General features: G+C 30.5%; 2 long non-coding RNA genes and 1 other non-coding gene across 3 annotated transcripts; all 3 read right to left on the bottom strand.

Annotated features, from left to right (window-relative positions):
- Positions 1-1,707: 1,707 nt before the first annotated feature.
- LOC117682442 (uncharacterized) lies at positions 1,708-4,705 on the bottom strand. The gene is made up of 3 exons (XR_010713154.1): positions 4,349-4,705; positions 2,649-2,876; positions 1,708-2,080 (listed from the first exon to the last, which is right to left on the bottom strand). It is a non-coding gene; the product is annotated as an uncharacterized lncRNA (long non-coding RNA).
- A 480-nt stretch (positions 4,706-5,185) lies between these two features.
- LOC105338183 (uncharacterized) lies at positions 5,186-7,516 on the bottom strand. The gene is made up of 3 exons (XR_010712545.1): positions 7,242-7,516; positions 6,268-6,497; positions 5,186-5,925 (listed from the first exon to the last, which is right to left on the bottom strand). It is a non-coding gene; the product is annotated as an uncharacterized protein (transcript).
- A 4,504-nt stretch (positions 7,517-12,020) lies between these two features.
- Positions 12,021-14,676, bottom strand: LOC109621010 (uncharacterized). Its single transcript, XR_010713153.1, has 3 exons — positions 14,403-14,676; positions 13,372-13,602; positions 12,021-12,506 (listed from the first exon to the last, which is right to left on the bottom strand). It is a non-coding gene; the product is annotated as an uncharacterized lncRNA (long non-coding RNA).
- Positions 14,677-18,133: the final 3,457 nt, after the last annotated feature.

The following is an 18,133-nucleotide window of genomic DNA, read 5'->3' as shown; positions in this document are numbered from 1 at the left end:
ATTATGAGCTTCCGGAAATTCAAGGGTCTTACAAACCGGAATAATCTTATATCGTTTATTTGTACCACGTGGACTTTGATTGACAGTAATTGACACGTGCTGAAAACTACAAGATCTTCGTCCCACTACGGTCATCATGGAAAACGAGGTTAAAGCGATTCCCTAAATGAAACACATCCTTTCTTTCTCGATAATTTATAAATGGTTTACCAATTCAGGTTCATTTTAAAATGAATAGACATATATATGTCAAATAACCCCTCAAGGGGCCTCATTTATAAAAATAGATTTAGGTTGTAGCAACTTCTATGATAAACACGATAAATACATGCTTACAAAATAATAATTGTGGTTATTTTAAAAACTGAGAACAGTTTTTACCTATGAGAAGTAGAAAAGACATATTTTTATCAACAAACCTGCCCAGGAGATTCTTCGCGAGCCCTGCATGTATTTTGTTTACAGTAAATACGCATGCGTAATAGTATAGAAGGCTGAACCCCGAACACGTTGCAATGTATTTATGTGATAGGTTATACGTAATTATTAATTTTAATGATATAATTAGATTTATTGCACGGAGAACTTTGTAATTTTCTGAAAGTTTATACATTCATGAGTAGTACAAAAATACCAAACCCGATCGGAAATTTTTTTCAAGTTGGGTTTTTGAATAGATGCGCCGTACTGTCTCTTAAAATACATTCTTTGTACCAATCAGGTAAATTTTCATGAATTGATTTTTGTTTTTTGAAGAAGTATATCTACCATTTATTACAAATTACTCTAGTACATTATTTAATTTTAAAATTTAAAATCATGAAATATAATGTATAAACAAAAAATCAAATATGTTGTTATCTGTGATAATTGATCTTTTTTTATCATTCTCTCCTTCGCATAGGTATTGCCATTCCACGTCCCGTTGGAATGCAACAGATACAAGTATTACTTTTAATCTGGTATAAACCACTGACATAACAAATTCAGGGCTCTCCACATCGAACGAGAGGCTTTTTTGACAAACTGTATGTCTCTTGTCCACAAGTTTCAATATGTTATGAACTTTGTTTATTTGTCTATGCATTATGATGTACATGTACATAGGAATGTAAGATCTTTATTGTTACCCATTGTAGCTTTCTTTTGTATATAGAATTTATTTTAACTAATCCACACAATCTAAAATATTCAGCCCTTTACGCGGTACCTTTCGATAATGATTTATAGTCCACCAATTTCTTCTTTGATTTGAAAATTAACTATAAAGCAAATGTTAATTATTATCTTTGAAAGCATATTCTAGTATATATATTAGCGGACATAACTTTCTATATGGCTCTAAGGAGGTATAAATTTGCTATTTTATCATAACCTAGGCAACCGTTGTTTTATGCACTAACGTAACAAAATCGATGTGTGCTGCCAGAACTCTTGTTTGCTTTTTTTTAAAATTTATTTTGTTTTAACATGAGATACATGTATAATTCAATGTTTGTATTGTATTTTAAAAATAAGCATTTCCTGGAATAGTACAGCATTTGATAATCTGGATTTATTGGTTAAAAGTGGTTTGCTGAGTTTCAGTCTTAATATTGTGAATAATAATAACTGTGAAGAATAATTAAAGAAACGAAAAAAAAATATTTATTATGTAACCAAATACATTTGATTTGATGGTGAGGGAAAAATATGTTTATTGCTTTTTTTATATTTTTTTTTCTTTTTTTTCTCTTTTCATTCATTAAGTACATGTATATGTGTTAGACATGGGATGATCAAAAGTCAATATGATTTGTGAACGTTTTCTTCAAATGTTAACGTTTCACAATAAATGAGGGATGAAGTACAAGTTTGTCGTATGAAGACAGCAATCAATGAGTATATATTTCAAGTTCCGGAATATTGAGACAGTTATTAGATCCTTTCCTTATTCTTAATCGGACGTAGCGAGCAACAGTATGGGAGTCACACATGATATCCACTACTTCGCCATTCGCTGCAGGTCCCTGGTAAAACCCACGTTGTACATAATCGCTGTTATTTGACACTTCAACAGCAACGTCATGGAATCGGTGTCCTGTTTTGAAGAAACATTAATTATCATTTCAAGAAATTTGTGAATATGAGGACACTTTTTATAATGTTTAAAGGTTTTAACAGGATGAAGCTCTGACATTAAGTGGACTGTTAACTGCAATTTTGTAAAGATTGACTAAATGACATTATGTCATCTCAAAGTCACCGTTTAGTCTAGTCAATGGAAATGAATTTTTGATCACAATCATTGATAAACAAATTTTACAACTTATATTAATATATTTTGTAGGTACGTATATGAGCCCGAGGGGGTCATTGATGTAAAAGAAGCTGGAGTTCCCGGAGAAAACACACCTGTCCGTGCAAGCGGGTGACCACCATACCATTTCACATACAACCACTGTCCATCACGGTGATCGAACTCAGGTCGCAGCGATGAAAAGCGTTGGAGAATGACAGAGCTTTATCCCGTGTTTGTTATTTTAGATTTTACCATTAGGAGTATTCTTTTAAAGGATTTAATATTCCACTCTGTATTTTTAGAACACAATACCAGTAATTGTAAATATCAAATAGAGTAATGCTTGGACTTATGATAAATAACATACCTAAGCCATTTCTGTTATATACACGAATAAAGGATATTGGTGCTATTTCTAACAAATCGATCCTGATCCATGGAAATTGTTCAAAAGCTGAATGAAAGAGTTGTGTATCGTTCTTTTGGACAATACCATCTATCGCATAATCTGGGCTCCAGTTAGTATAATCGTTTCCGTATACAGAAGATCCGTTAGTTGGTTTTCCCAAAGCGGAGTTCTCCCTCCATATCACCTCTAAATAAAAGAAGTTCTTAAAGCACATGTTAAAGCTATTCTATTTGGTCAACTGAAAGATGACTGAAAAGTAAATTTTAAAAAATACTGAATGTGATATAGCTCTACCATTCAGTCACCTTCAAGACCTTTCAGTTTTTATTCAATTGACTGAGATGCAAAGCTAGGTTAATCATGTGATGGTTTACATGGATATATCATAATAAACATACAAATAAATGGAAGATTGTAAGCAAAAATTAAGAAAATACTTAAGCATTATCAATCACTCGTTGGCATTCTATTAATGTGGAGATTGTATTCAAAAGCTAAACAGTGCGTCTACCATATCAAAATAAAATAGGTTAAATAAATCGAATATCAAAAAGCAAACACATACTCTTCGACTTTTCTGAACAAATTATAATGAACGCCAGGTTTAAGATAACTGTAGAGATGTTTCATCAAATAAAATTAAACGAATAAAATACACTAACAAAAATTCATCGAATTATAGATTTGAATTAAAAGATATCAATTATTGAATCAACAAAACAGCGATGGCTAATAGTTATGTTATGATTATATCTAAATAAAATATGCATTACAAACTATTTGCAATCCATGCCAAATGAAAAGATTGGAACATTTGTCATTTTTGAGAAAATACAGCTTCAATGGCAAAGCTTTCTCTTTTTGTGAAGAAGAATTTCTATCTTAGGGTGGTATGAAACATTTCCAGTATTTTGACGTACTTCCTATCGAAATACACAATAACTACACAATAAATACACATTATAATACAAGGAAGTATAATTTCATGAATGTTTTCTTTCCCAAAATAGTTAACAAACACGGTAGCGCAATGAGTCTTAGCGTTAACTACGAATCTGTAAGTCAAGAATCCTGTTGGGGCTTTCAGTATTTTTACCTTTCCAAAAACTTTTAAAACGTTTTTATTCAAGAAATGTTTTATATCTAAAAAGTGCAAAATTGATGAAAGTAATTTGATAACTATGTACTTAACATATCCATGTTAATATCGACAGGTATCTCATATCGCCTCAAAATAGACTTCGATTGACTAGCTAGAGATGCGTATTTTACCGAATCAACTTTACAAAATTTCTACCTGAACTATATAAGTATAAAAATTTACATTATAAAAAAACTTTTCAATACTATAATAACATTTCAACCCCTACTCCAAAATAATGAAATAAAACAATTGCAACACATTTGTTTATTTTCAGAAACAGTGCAAAATTTCGCTTCGTTCTTCTCCTTCTATCGTTTAAGTAAAAACTTCGAAAAAATACAAGTATTATACACATTAATAGTTTTAACAACCGAACATTTTATTTTGGTGTTTTATTATGTACTGGCTCTTTCTATTTATCAAATGTTCAATCAATTATCAAAGAAAAAACAGATGTCTGAAGTGATTAAAAGGTTAATGTTCATTGAAAAAAATGTGAAATGTATTAACTTACCGTATTTACGCCATCCTTGATTTTCAAAAGCCAGTGACATATTTTCAAAAAATTTACAATTCCATAGACATACGTATTCATCTACATTGAAATAATATGTTACACATTTTGCTGCACGCCCAATCGCTGCACATGATAACATACTATCGACTTTCTGCTCGGTACAATTAGAGACTGTAAAGCCAGAGGTTGATTTCAATTTGTACCATGGCTGAGCTACTATCGTGAAGAAAATATCTATCATCAGTAAAATATATTTCAAATTGTTCATTCTTGCTTTTTCGGTTTGCAATTGCTCGACGGTTTGCTTCGAAATAAACGAATTATAGAAGGTATAAATACAGCGTATAAATACATTATGAATGAACATAGTTAAATCTATGCCTGTCCGTTTCATGTAAACCAAACATAAATATGATACAATGTAGACTGTAATTGAAACGGTTTATGTTTGTACGTTTAATGTAAACATAAACATGATACAATGTAAACTGTTATTGAAACGGTTGTTTGTCATTTTGATCATACATGAATATCAATCTGTTTTGAATTGATTTTAAATTCAGAGCTATGGACGTATTTTAGATATCAATTGATTAATATCATTTCTAAGAAAGTTCTGAAAAGTGATAGATAAAGAAATTATAATTTCCCCCATTATTTACAAAACATTTTAAAAATAGAAGCAAGATATATCATCAAAACAATCCGCAATAAGTCTGTGTTCAAGACCATTGAATGTATGCTAGGTTATGATTATGTCATTATTTCCCCCTTCACTTTGTTCATTAATAACAAAAACTCATTACAAATGGAACAATTTATTATAGACATGAGTTATGTACTCAGCTTTAATTATAAACACATATCAATGCGTTTATTTTCTTCCTGGTCTTCTGTAAGACAATATACAAATTAAATATTTATTTAATTAAGGATTCTCCACATCTTGATGACGTTTGTCTATTGAAGTTTTCTATAAAATAAAGAATCTGAACCGATATTAATTTCGATTTACCCTCAGTTATATTGAAAGCTGAATACGAACTCGATTGACCACATGTAAGATACACCTTTTTAAATACCTGTGACATATAACACGCATATCCATCTGCATTATTTAAATCCTACGCTTAACACTAGAAAACATATCGAACACACTTACAAAATAGTTTCATATGCTAACGAAAAGAAATTAATTATGTTATTGACAAGACAATTTTCTTGTTAAATCAGTCTTTTATAAAATGTATCAACCAAAATGCAAATATATGATATTTGAAAGTTTTTTGTTTTCCTCAAGTGGTAACGTTTCACAACAAACGAGGGATGAACTACACGTTTGTCGTATGAAGAAAGTAATCAATTTGTGTATATTTCGAGTTCTGGAATATTAAGATAATTTTCAGACCCTTTCGTTATTCTTAGTCGGACGTAGCGAGCAATAGTTTGGTAGTCACACATGATATCCACTATAGCTACTTCGCCATGATTAGCTGCAGGTCCCTGATAAAACCCACGTTGTACATACTCGCTGTTATTTGTCACTTCGACAGCAACGTCGTGGAATCGGTGCCCTGTTTTGAAGAAACATTAAATATCATTTAAAGAAATTTGTGAATGTGTCGACACTTTTTGTACATGTAATGCTTAACAGTTTTCACAGGATGAAGCTCTGACAATTAGTGAACTGTTAACTGCAAGTTTTGTAAAGATTGTCGGAATGACATAGTCATTTTGTCATCTTTAAGTGACCCTTAGGTCTACAAAATGACAAAGATATATTCATCATGCGTTCGTTATTTTTAGGTTTTATCTTCAGGGGTACCTTTTTTAACGGATTTTAAATTCTATATAGAGTTACAGTGAATCTTAAATATTAAATCGAAAAATGTTAAAACTTATAATAAATAGTATACCAAATCCATCTCCTCTGTTATGTACACGAATAAAGAGTATTGGTACAGTCTCTAACATATCGATCCTGATCCAAGGAAATCGTTCTAAAACTGAATGAAAGATTTTTGTGTTGCCACGTTGGACTAAACCATCTGTCGCATAATGAGGATCCCAGTTACCATAATCACCCTCGAGTACAGATGATCCTGTAGTTGGTTTTTCAAAGCGGAGTTCTTCCTCAATTTCACCTCTGGTAAATGAAATATTTTCTAAAAGCGCAGAATATAGCTCCGCTACTCAGTTAACTGTAAGATGACTGGAAAGTAGTTAAAAGTTGACTGAATGTCATACAGGTCTACTTTTCAGTCACCCTGCCACTCCTTTCAGTTTTCATTCAGTTGACCTAAATGCTACGGCTCATCTTGTGACAATGTATATAGAGTATTTTAACAAACATACGAATAAGGATAAGAAATAAAATTTGAATAACAAACTATATGCAATCCAAGGTAAATTGCAAAGACTGGAACAAGTGTCAATTGAGAGAAAACCCAGCTTTAATGGGAACATGGATTTTTTCTTTTAAAAGAAACTGATAGAATTTAATTGGCCAAAAATGCATATGCTGTTAAATTGGCTCAACAAAATTTTCAAGCTGAACGATATAATTATATTGGTTTACATATAAAAAGACATTTACAAAGCTAAATTAACATTCCTACCAGTACACCTAAAAAATGAAACAAAACACATTTTATTTTGCGGTTTTCAGCAGGAATGAATAATTTTGATTCGTTTTCCTATGATATTATGCTATCGTTTGAGTGAACATGGAAAAAATATGGGTATTCAAAACATACACCTATAGTGTTAGCAACTGATCATTTTGTATTTCAAATCATTAAAAGCTTAATTGAAATAACTAAAAACCCGATTATTGAAGTGATCAAAAGGTTTTGGTTCAATGGAAAAAAATTAAACTGTGTTAACTTACCGTATTGACGCCATTTATGATTTTCAACAGACGGATAATCATTTTTGAAAGATTTACAATCCCATAAACATAGGTTTTTATCAACAATAAAAACGTATGTAGGAGCCTTTGCCACACGCCCAATCGCTGCACATGATAACATACTATCGACTTTTTGCTCGTTACAATTTGAGACTGTGAAGCCCAATGTTTTTACCAATTCGTACATGTACCATAGCTGAGCAACAACTCTCAACACAGCATTCATCATCAGTATAATAAGTTTTAAATTGCTCATACTTGTATTTCAGTTGACAATATTTGACGGTTTGCTTCGCAATAAACGAATTACAGAACTAGCCACAGCGTATGCATACATTATTCATGCACATACTAGTTGTTAATTTTAGACTTGCTCTTTTCATGAAAACCAAACATAAAATTTAAAATAAGATACAATCTTATGTAAAGTGTAATTAGAGCGGTTGTTTATCAATTGATTATATATAAATATCAATCTGTTATAGTTCAATTTTTAATTCATAATCACAAGCATATCTAAGCTGTGAATGATTTAATACCATTTCCAAGCAGTATCATATAAGTATAATATTGATAATGAAATTTCAATTTTTCTGAATGTTTATGAAAAATAGGCAAAAGATGTATCATCAGAACCATTCACTATAAGTCTACCTGTGAAGTGTTCAAGATCAAGCTACGCAAGGTAGACTAAGTATATAGTTATATAAACACCCTATACCCAAGACAGTTTATCTGATTGGTCTTAGTTGGTAGATAAATGCAGCAAATTAGCTAACAATCGAGCTTAACGTTAAATCATTCATCACGATTTACGATTTAACCTCTAGTTCGATGAAGAAATGTATCTTTAGGGTACGAATTCTCCTACATACTTTCCAAAATAATTGACAATAGTCGTACACTGTAATAAAGCCTATTTGTTGCTGAGTGCATTCTTTTTTGCATAATAAGTTATTTACTGAATGAAAAACATATTCTATTAACCATAAAGTCAAAAGATAAGACGCACCATCAAATATTTTTGATAGATTTCTCCCTAATGCACGCATTGTCTCATCGTTTCAAGCCACGGTCCAGAGTCCCACAGCTCACTCTTACCCATGGCTGCTTGAGCACATAAAGTATTGTAAAAGCTGAAAATTATTTACGTGTCATCTGTTACATCTTGTTTTAACCTATTATGATTTTACATGCAGTGCGCTTTTAACGCATCAGCAGTTATCATGTTTTGTGTAAACTGCGATTAGATGATAAAACGCCACATCAAAGGTCAATCTCCGACTCGCTTTTGTCAATTGTTTTAAATAAATTACGAGATTTCTGTATCATGCAAACACTGTCAGATGGGAGATGATCGTACATAATAGCCATTGATTGCGACGTCCCTTCTGATCAAATAATATTTTATACATACTTCCACGAAGTATTAGCCCTTCCTTTTCTTGCAATAAAGGACTGTAATCATTTATATTTGACAAGACAGAAATCTAAGCGATCCCGTGAAACGACATAGCTTTCGACGCTAGAATTTTAAAAAGCTTTAAGATGGATATTTTTAAATATTTGAAATGACAACTTTATTTCCAAGTAACTTTCACATCGTGTATTGATTTGCTGTATACTCCAGGGACTGCCCACACTGACCTCACTCAGAACTCCAAGTAGCTTTAGTTACCATGTTTACCTTCACAAATATGGCAAATTGTCCTTTTTTATTTGTAACGTTCTAATGAACAATAATGGTAAAGCAGTTCTTTGGGTAACTCTTTTATACGTGATTTATTTAAAAAATTCTATTTCTCTGCAATGCTAACTACATTAACAACTTTAAGAATCACCAAAGAAAACATTTAATTGCTGAAGTAAAATGCCTAATATAGTCTTATAAATAAAAATGCAAAGAAATAAATTTCCCATTCACATCAAGCTTTCTAAAGTGTTTATATCTGTCTTAATCTCCCGCACTAGTGTATTGGAAAATATGTACTGATTTAAATGTTTCGACATCCATTACTAAACAAAGATTTATTTTTCTAAAGCATGAAATGCACATCAAATTATATATAGAAGAGCTATAAGCAAGGTACAGTGCTAACAATTCTTTGTTATATAAACCAGGCTCGTGCGTGTCTCTCAACTGGAAGCAATCATTTTCCATCTTAAGAATTAAGAGGGTAAGGATAAGTATACAAACATTTGTATGGATTCTACTCAATGACAATATCTGCTATTTCATATCTATCCTTTTGAAAAATATTAAGGATTACAAATGGGAAGAATGGAGAAAAAATGACTTAAAACGCAACATTTTGATATGGGGAAAAATTACCACAACACAGAACCATCAATACATGTTTTTAAGGAGTTGTGTATCAGATATAGTCAGTTCTGTATGAATTTATTGATCACCCTATTAAATTGGAATATCTAGACTTGAATTTAGTTATGCCAGCAATATCGCCAATGCAGTTGTCCATATTAATTCAAATAAATGCAGATATGAAGGAAATTAAGGAAGGAGTCTTTTCTGGTTTTCGACTTGTCAAACGTAAATTTGATTCATTGCTCATTAAATCAAGGTGAATGAAATTAAATTAGTATATTTTTCTTTCCTTTTTATTATCCTACAACTTGGCATAGAAAAGGTGATCAATGTTTAGAATCTAACAAGGGCTATATTTTTGGCGTAATATTGGCGTAGGAAAATATCACATGTTTGGCAATTCAGAATTGCTGCAGGTTAACGAGTCTGTTTTAGCATTTTAAAAACAATAACATTAATATTGGATTTTTTTTACTAATGTGAACTAATGATGTGATACTTGGGTTTCAGAATTTGTTATTAAAATATGGTTTGCCTATCAAATTACATTGTTATAAGCTTTTTAAAGGGCCCATTCTATATATTGATTTTGTGAAAAAATCACTAAAATCAGTTTTTCTCTCTTATTAAATGGTCAATATATTAGCTTTTCTGTCAATTTATATCTTTATATAAAGTCTTCATTATACATAAAAATCAGATATATCTTATTATTGGAAGCATAAAAAAATGATCAAAATTTCTTCAAAATTTAAGAAAATTATAGGAAATGCGGGCTAAGCAATATCAATTTTAGTATAAATATTTATTCCAATTAAGTAGTATAAGCTGATAGACATTCTGAAATTCTATCATTTCATTGAAGAATAGATTCTTCAAATCTTAAACAAATGTCTACAGAACTACAAAGAGCTACACTTATTTCTATCATCCTTTATGTTGAGGAAAAAGGTAGTGACCTTGACCTGACCTTTATGGAAAAACAAAAAGGTCAAATTTGATTAAACTGATAGAATCATTTGGTAATATGATCCGTTTGACGGTGTCAAAATTTCATGAATTTCTTATTATAAGAGGAATGTTTGATAATGAGAATACTCCTTCCTTAATACACGACTATATCTTGTTCATATATCCGCGTTAAAAAATACATTATTCAAAAGAAGACCACTTTTCGAAAAACTTCAATATTTCTTACTAGTATAAGAAGCATGATGGACATGGCTATAACGCTTAACTAAATCCACAAATATAAGAATTTTATATAAACTTAAACATTCAAAATAATGACAAAGATAAAAAAAAAAGAATCAACGGAGTGGGAACGATTTTGCTTTAACATACCATCAATTTTGTTTTAGGAAAGTACATTTAGCTCATAACTTTAAGATACTGGTGACTTAAACTATCAACAATCTATCCTTCTTTAATTATAGAAAAGGAAATTATGATTAAATAAATCAAAGAAGTCGTTCGATAATAAAGGCTTAATAATATCAGGGCAAAAGAAACGTACAACAGGTTGATAAAGGAAATATAAAATCACACAATGATAAATGATATATTTATCTCACACTATAAGGCTTTTGAGACAGTCCCTTATATGACCCGATTTGATTTATTTTAAGATTTAAAAACGATGATGCAACGTTGTGTTATATGCGGTTATTGTGACCTTGCACAATACAATTTCGAACGTCATTTTTTGGATATAAATCTAACGGTTTTATTGTTTCACTGAAATAAACCTTGAAATAATTTATTAGCTCTAAAAAAATATTTCTTAGTTCTTAATCACCTCATTAAACGGAAATACTGATGAGAAGACTTGAATAATCAAGTTTGTTGACAAAATTGCGAATGCTCTCTATTTTTAATAGATATAATTATGTTGAAAGTACGTGCAAATCCTCGAAAATAGGTCACTGAAGCGTTGATGCGAGGGATTGTGTCAAAAATAGTTCGGACCGGAAGTATTTGATAAAAGCATCACCCGTTTGATAAAACAAAGGTTTATCACACGGGTAGTTTATACCACAGGTAAGAGATAAAAGTAAACATTTTACGCCTTATTAATTTTCCACAGTGAAATCGTCTATTCTAATTGTAATTTTCCCTTATTTTTGATTAAATTTATTGTACCAATTTACGTTTGTAATGTTCTAGATAAATAGCAAAATATAGTGTGCATTTGAATATCTGAGGATGATCCCATTTAATTATCAGTTTTTTATCGTACTTTTTTGGCTAAACACCAAGTCGGTCTTCTAAGCTTAAAGAATTAAAAAAAACCACATGAATATAGAATGTTTTAGATATTTATTAAAAACAACACAAACATATTTTAAAATATCCAGTTCTTTCCATTGTAACAAACAATAATAGTTAGTAATAGTTTATCGATCGACCAATGTCTTTCAAATTTGTGATTTCATTAGTTGGGCTGCTAACACCTGTAATGTTGATATAAAAAAAATTAAGTTTTGAAAAAACATGTGGTAAAAGATTTTCTCGTGATTGCGATTGTATATAAGTGTTAACTAATTTGATGTGTGTTTTCTCCGTCCTAGACAAGGCTCGGGACTAGAGTACACACAAATCTTTGGGTAAAAATTCATATACCACAAATCATCAACGATCCTGTATTGTAATAAATATTAAAGAGTGAAACATATAAAATTTTATTTACATTTCTAATCAGACGGTTTTAAATCAAGTGGTATATATTTCGAGTTCTGGAATATTTAGACTGTTTCCAGATCCTTCCGTTATTCTTAGTCGTACGTAGCGGGCAATGGCGGGGTAGTCACAAAGGATGTCCACTATTTCACCCGTGACCGCGGGTCCTTTGTAGAAGCCACGTTGTACATAAACGCTGTTATTTGTCACTTCAACAGCAACGTCATGAAATCTTTGCCCTGTTTAGAAAAACGTTTATTTAATAATCATTTCGTTGTGTTTAAATCCTTGCAAAACATTTTATAAATGCCATTTTATGTGGGTTTTTTAATTAGGTTTAAGAGTTTTACTGTTATTTGTAATCTTTTAATGGTAATGGTTTCTGTAAATTTGTACATGTACATTAAATCTTAACGAGGCTGTGTACAGTGCATAACTTTGCGAATCTTTTCATTTGCATGTAGGAGCCAAATTATAATTTTCCTTTTAATTTTGTTTTTAAACAAAATTAACATTGTATGCAACGTGTATGAGTTGAGAATTAGAGTTTAACCTTCATAGGTACAATGGCAAAACGGCTTACGCGTCATTGCTTCCCAGTATTGTAAACTATTGTAAAAAGTCGAAAAATAAAAGTATGACTTCCTATTTTATTCGAGGCGGTGATGGGGTTTTTTAGATTTAAAAAACTGACAAAGCATTAAATATGAAAGTGTTAATTCGTCCAAACAATGTTCACCTAATATATTCCGCATTAGGACAAACTATTTTTTTTGGGGGGGGGGGGGTAACCTTGATATATTTCCTGCACCAGACCATGAGGGCAACTTTAAAAGAATAAATTCACCATTTTGGTGCTTTTGTAATATTTTTCATATATTTCAAAGAAAAAGTGCATTTTCAACAAATTTCCTTTGGTCCCAAATTAAATTGATAATTTTCGAAACGATCTCCTTGGAAATTTGGGTGATAATAAAATATCATTTTCCCCTAAAAATATAAACGTAAAACTAATTGCTTGAAATTTCAACAGACTATCTATGGTAGAAATAATTAGACTCGGCCTCGTTAATCATAAAATCCAGCAATACATTGATATCATACCTCCGCCATCTCTTCTGTTATAAATTCGAATAAAGGATATTGATAAAGTTTCTAACAAATCAATCCAGATCCACGGATATTGTTCGAAAGTTGAGTGAAAGATTTGTGTACCGCCATTTTGGACAAAACCATCTGTTGCAAAGTGAGGATCCCAATTACGATAATTGCCTTCGTGTACAGAAGATCCGATAGTTGGTTTTTTCAAAGCAGAGTTCTTTTTCCATTTCACTTCTGGCAAATGAAAGATGTTCATTATGAAGATCAAGTAGATATCGTGAAGAAATAAGCAATTAAATTAAAAGTTAATAAACATGAAACTGAAAAAAAAAACCACTTAATCATTTTGGGTTCTATTTCTGCATTCTGTCTATATGGTGTTTGTAATCAAAAGCAAAACAATTAATCTAATCTATCAAAACCAAATAAAACAAAACAAAAAACATTAAAAACCATATACACTCTCCCTCCCTCGCCGTAGATATAAAAATAGATGCAAGTTCTTTTATACCGGATGTGAATTTAATATCTCTTTACCTTTGTTGTTTAAAGCTTTCTATAGATCTTCATTTTTGGGCGAGAAATGCATAATACTGCATTTTGTCCTTTGAGGTACTGCGCTGTTAATTAATTATCAATATCTATTCCTAAAGCACGAGTAAGCGAACGGTCACTGTCTCCTTTGCACAAGAGATTCAATAACGTAAGGCTACTTGAAAAACTTAAAACCTAGGACATGACAGAGTTTTATAGTCATGCATGTATATGTATTATAGATACACATCGTTCAAAATTAATTGAATAACTTTCAAATTAAGAAATCTTACAATAGAAAAAGATACAAATCAATACAATGATATTATAAATACTTAGAAATATTCTTCACAATTTAAAATTTAATCAAACAAAAAACACAAGCGAAAAATCTTTAAAACCATGATTTTTATTAAAACTAATCAAATAATAAATCCTCGAAACATATTCAATACCTTATGTAAACACGATTATTTAAGAAAGAAATAATTATTACAAACCATATGCACTCCACGGCGATATGCAAAGCTTGGTACAAGTGCCATTCGAGAGAAAAACACAGCTCCAATAGCAGAGACGTTCATTTTTGTTGAAAAAGAACCTGACAGATTTCGATCCGCTAGCTATAGAGGCACATTCTGTCAGAGTGACTACACTACCAGATGAACAATACATCGGAAAACTCAGTATGTTGTGGACGATTTTTGAATAGTCAAGCATGCGTGGATCACGAGCAAGACATTGAGAAAGCAACCATATCAATATCAGGTTCAAAATGATAGCAGACATCGTACAAATTTGAAATTGGCTAATTCCGATACAGCACTTGTATATCTTTGCGATTTAATTTTTTTGTGATTGCTTAACTACAAGACGGGATTAATTACTCTGAGGATTAAATCACTTCTTGTCTTTTAAAGAAGTATTTAATCTTTTTTATCATGGCATCAAACGCATTTCAAAGAAACATCTAAAATATATTATTTCTTGAAAATGAGTAATAAAAAAGAATAAGTAATAGTCTTTAACACAATGCGCCATTATAGTATGATTAAAGGTTTAGCAATCAAAGAAAAAAGTAATAGTTCAATTTGATGAAAGTCTGTGAAAAACAGTTCAAAAGGATTAAAAAATTAATGAGTAGAATATCTAGAAAATATGTTCTAGAATCGGTTTATCAAGTACTTTTTATCTATACAATGTATTTATGACAGAAAGTATTTCAATGCATTATAGTGGTTGTTCAAGATTTCAAACGGAATGTCGAAAAATGTGTGTGGGGGGGTCTATATATTAATCCCTTTATAGTGCTAAAGAAGGGGAAAAAGATATATTAAGGTAAAGATTTAGTAAATGATTCCAGAGTACACTCTGGAATCATTTACTAGATCTTTTTGGTGCTAGAACCATTATGACGTCATAATTGATTTGAAAAATCTTTTCCCCGTACTTTATGGCTTAAAAGGTATTATGTATAAAAGTAAATAATTTCTTGACAATCTATATTATATCATGAGAAAAGTAATCCCGATACCTATATTCAATTTGACATCATTTTTAGGAGGAGGTCAAGAGCTTATTTACTTCTGTTTTTGGAGAGACTGTAGGCATTTTAGAGATATTTCATTAGTCGAAAATGGACAAAGCTTCGAAATTTGTTCCTTATTTCCTTCATATTTCATTGAAAATGACAGTTTAAAACATGATTTTTCATTGTGTTTGCCAAAACTTTTCGCCTCGGTACCAGGGATGGGATCAATTACAATGGAAAGTAATTAATTAAATTACAATTACTTGCCTAAATTCTTCAATTAAATTACCATTACCATTACAAGAGTTTTCAAAAGTAATTAAATAAATTACAATTACTTTGCAGATGTAATTAATTAAATTACAAATTACATTTGAAATTCATAAAAATTTAATAAAACTATGATTTATCTACAACACATAAACATTTAAGGAGGTATGTCTATAATGTGAATAAAATTTCGCCATAATCAAAATATTTTCACTGTTTGAGAATTTGCTAACTACTTTGATAAGTAACAATTTTTGGAAAGAAAAAACATAAATTTGGTTTTATTGTTTATTTCAAAACTCAGGTACTGGTAGTCACAACATGGAGATGTCCCATACCACCTTAATATTCAATAAACATTTGAAAGTCATATTCCCTTACCTACACCTATCATGTCAACTAAAGTATTTCCCGCATGCAAAACTATTAAATGAAAACTTTCTCCTTGCATTTTTTATACTTTTTTTTTCTTTATAAATACAATGCCAAAGTACAGGTTAATCTCGGGGAGAGGGCAGACTATAATTGTTATCAAAACACAATTCACACCTGTTGTTCTCTACCTAATAATCAAATGTTTGCAATAAGGGAACACACCCTGTGGACATGTTTGGCATCTAAAACGTAAAACCTATTTGAAGCCATACATTTTAGCTTTATGTATTTTAGCCTATCAATTACAAAGCATAACTTGATAGCTTATAATTTAGATAACACTGATTTTGTTTTTAAATTAAACAGTGATTTTTGTTTAACTAATTCAATGATAATTCACACACTAATTATTCTAATAAGAAGGAAAAAAAGTATTTTTTAAGAAAAAAGAGATCAAACAAATCATCAAATACATGTACTTAATTAAATTTGGGAAACTTATGATTAAATATTGAATTACTGAAAAATTTCATTCTGAAAAATATTTAGTATGATATATAGAATAATAGTTTAATGCTTTTTAACTACTCTTCCTAACTTGATCTTTTACCATTGATAGTGTGGGGAACAATGGGTAGTTGATAGCTTCATATTTATATGTACACCAGTGTGTAATTGAAAGTAATTGAAAAGTAATTGGAATTACATGCCTTTTTTGAAAGTAATTAATTAAATTACCATTACATGTAATTGAAAATTTGGCCAATTACCCATTACTTTCAATTACATCAAAATTTGTAATTAATTACACTCAGTTACCATTACAAATTACCATTATCCCATCCCTGCCCGGTACACCATATCAAACAAAGTTATTGTTATGAAGCATCATTGAAAGAATTTATATTTTAAATCTTATAAACCTGTAGGCACCTTTCATTTACTAGACCTTGACCTTAAATCATGCAATTATGACGTCATAATAGGTCTAGCACCAAAAAACACACTCTGAAGTCAATTACTATAGATAATGGTTTTAAGGAGGCTGACTTTAGTTTTCATTGCGTATGTTTTTGCACATTCTTATAAAATACCGTGTAGTTATACCTTTAATTAAAAAAATTTCAATACCATTTATTAATTGGAACACAATAAACAAAAGAAATAACATATATGGATTTTAAAAAGAGAACTGAATTTTTTAGACAATTTTTCTTGGTTCGGTAGGTAAGCGTTTCGATTGTACTTTTATGACGTGATGATAACTAGAGCTTTGTAGGAATACATTTGTATACAAGAAATGAAAGGAAGGAAGAGTAAAATAATCTTAGGCCTTTGAAATTTGATACACAGAATAATGCTATCACCTATCCTTAAGGTTATTCTTCTTAATTTTTAAAAGAATCCAAAAAATTTACACTAATCCAAATATACAGCAATTTTTTGAGATAAATCCGACTAAAAATGAAGAATTTAGTATTTTTTAAAAATAAGATAGAAAGAGATGTTACTTATAAAATATTACAATAGGAAAATGGCTTGTTCATGTAGTATTTTTTAATTAATTTACTTTGAAGAAAATGACAATTCCCTATATATTCCTATAGTAAATGCACCTGTATTTTGAGAAGACCCCCCCCCCCCTAAAAAAAGAATCAGATAGTAGGTTTTCTTCAAACTTTGGCAATCAACTAATGCTGATGAAATTTTCATTTGGGTAAAAAACAAAGAGTGTTGCTTTAAATTGGTAGTTTTTACGCAAGAGAAATCAAAAGTGGCCTCCTTAAATTTGGGATATATTGGTGTCCACCACCACCATCCGAACCCTCAAATACTTTATTGAGAGCCTTTGAATTTTAAATTTAAGGAAACAATATTGTACTTTATCATTAATCATTTATAATTTGAAACATATATTTTTCGTCTGGGTTCTTTTCGGGTTTTTTGTTTTTGGTTTCGTTTTTGTTCATACGTTTGTTCACTAAAAAAACACACAATTTCTTGAGATCTTATTTTATTAAAAGAAGAGGGGGGGGGGGGGAGAGAAAAATAGAA

The sequence above is a fragment of the Magallana gigas genome, chromosome 4 (assembly GCF_963853765.1).
Source record: "Magallana gigas chromosome 4, xbMagGiga1.1, whole genome shotgun sequence".
In the NCBI taxonomy this organism is placed as follows: Eukaryota; Metazoa; Mollusca; class Bivalvia; order Ostreida; family Ostreidae; genus Magallana; species Magallana gigas.
This window is presented reverse-complemented; position numbering and strand designations above follow the sequence as displayed.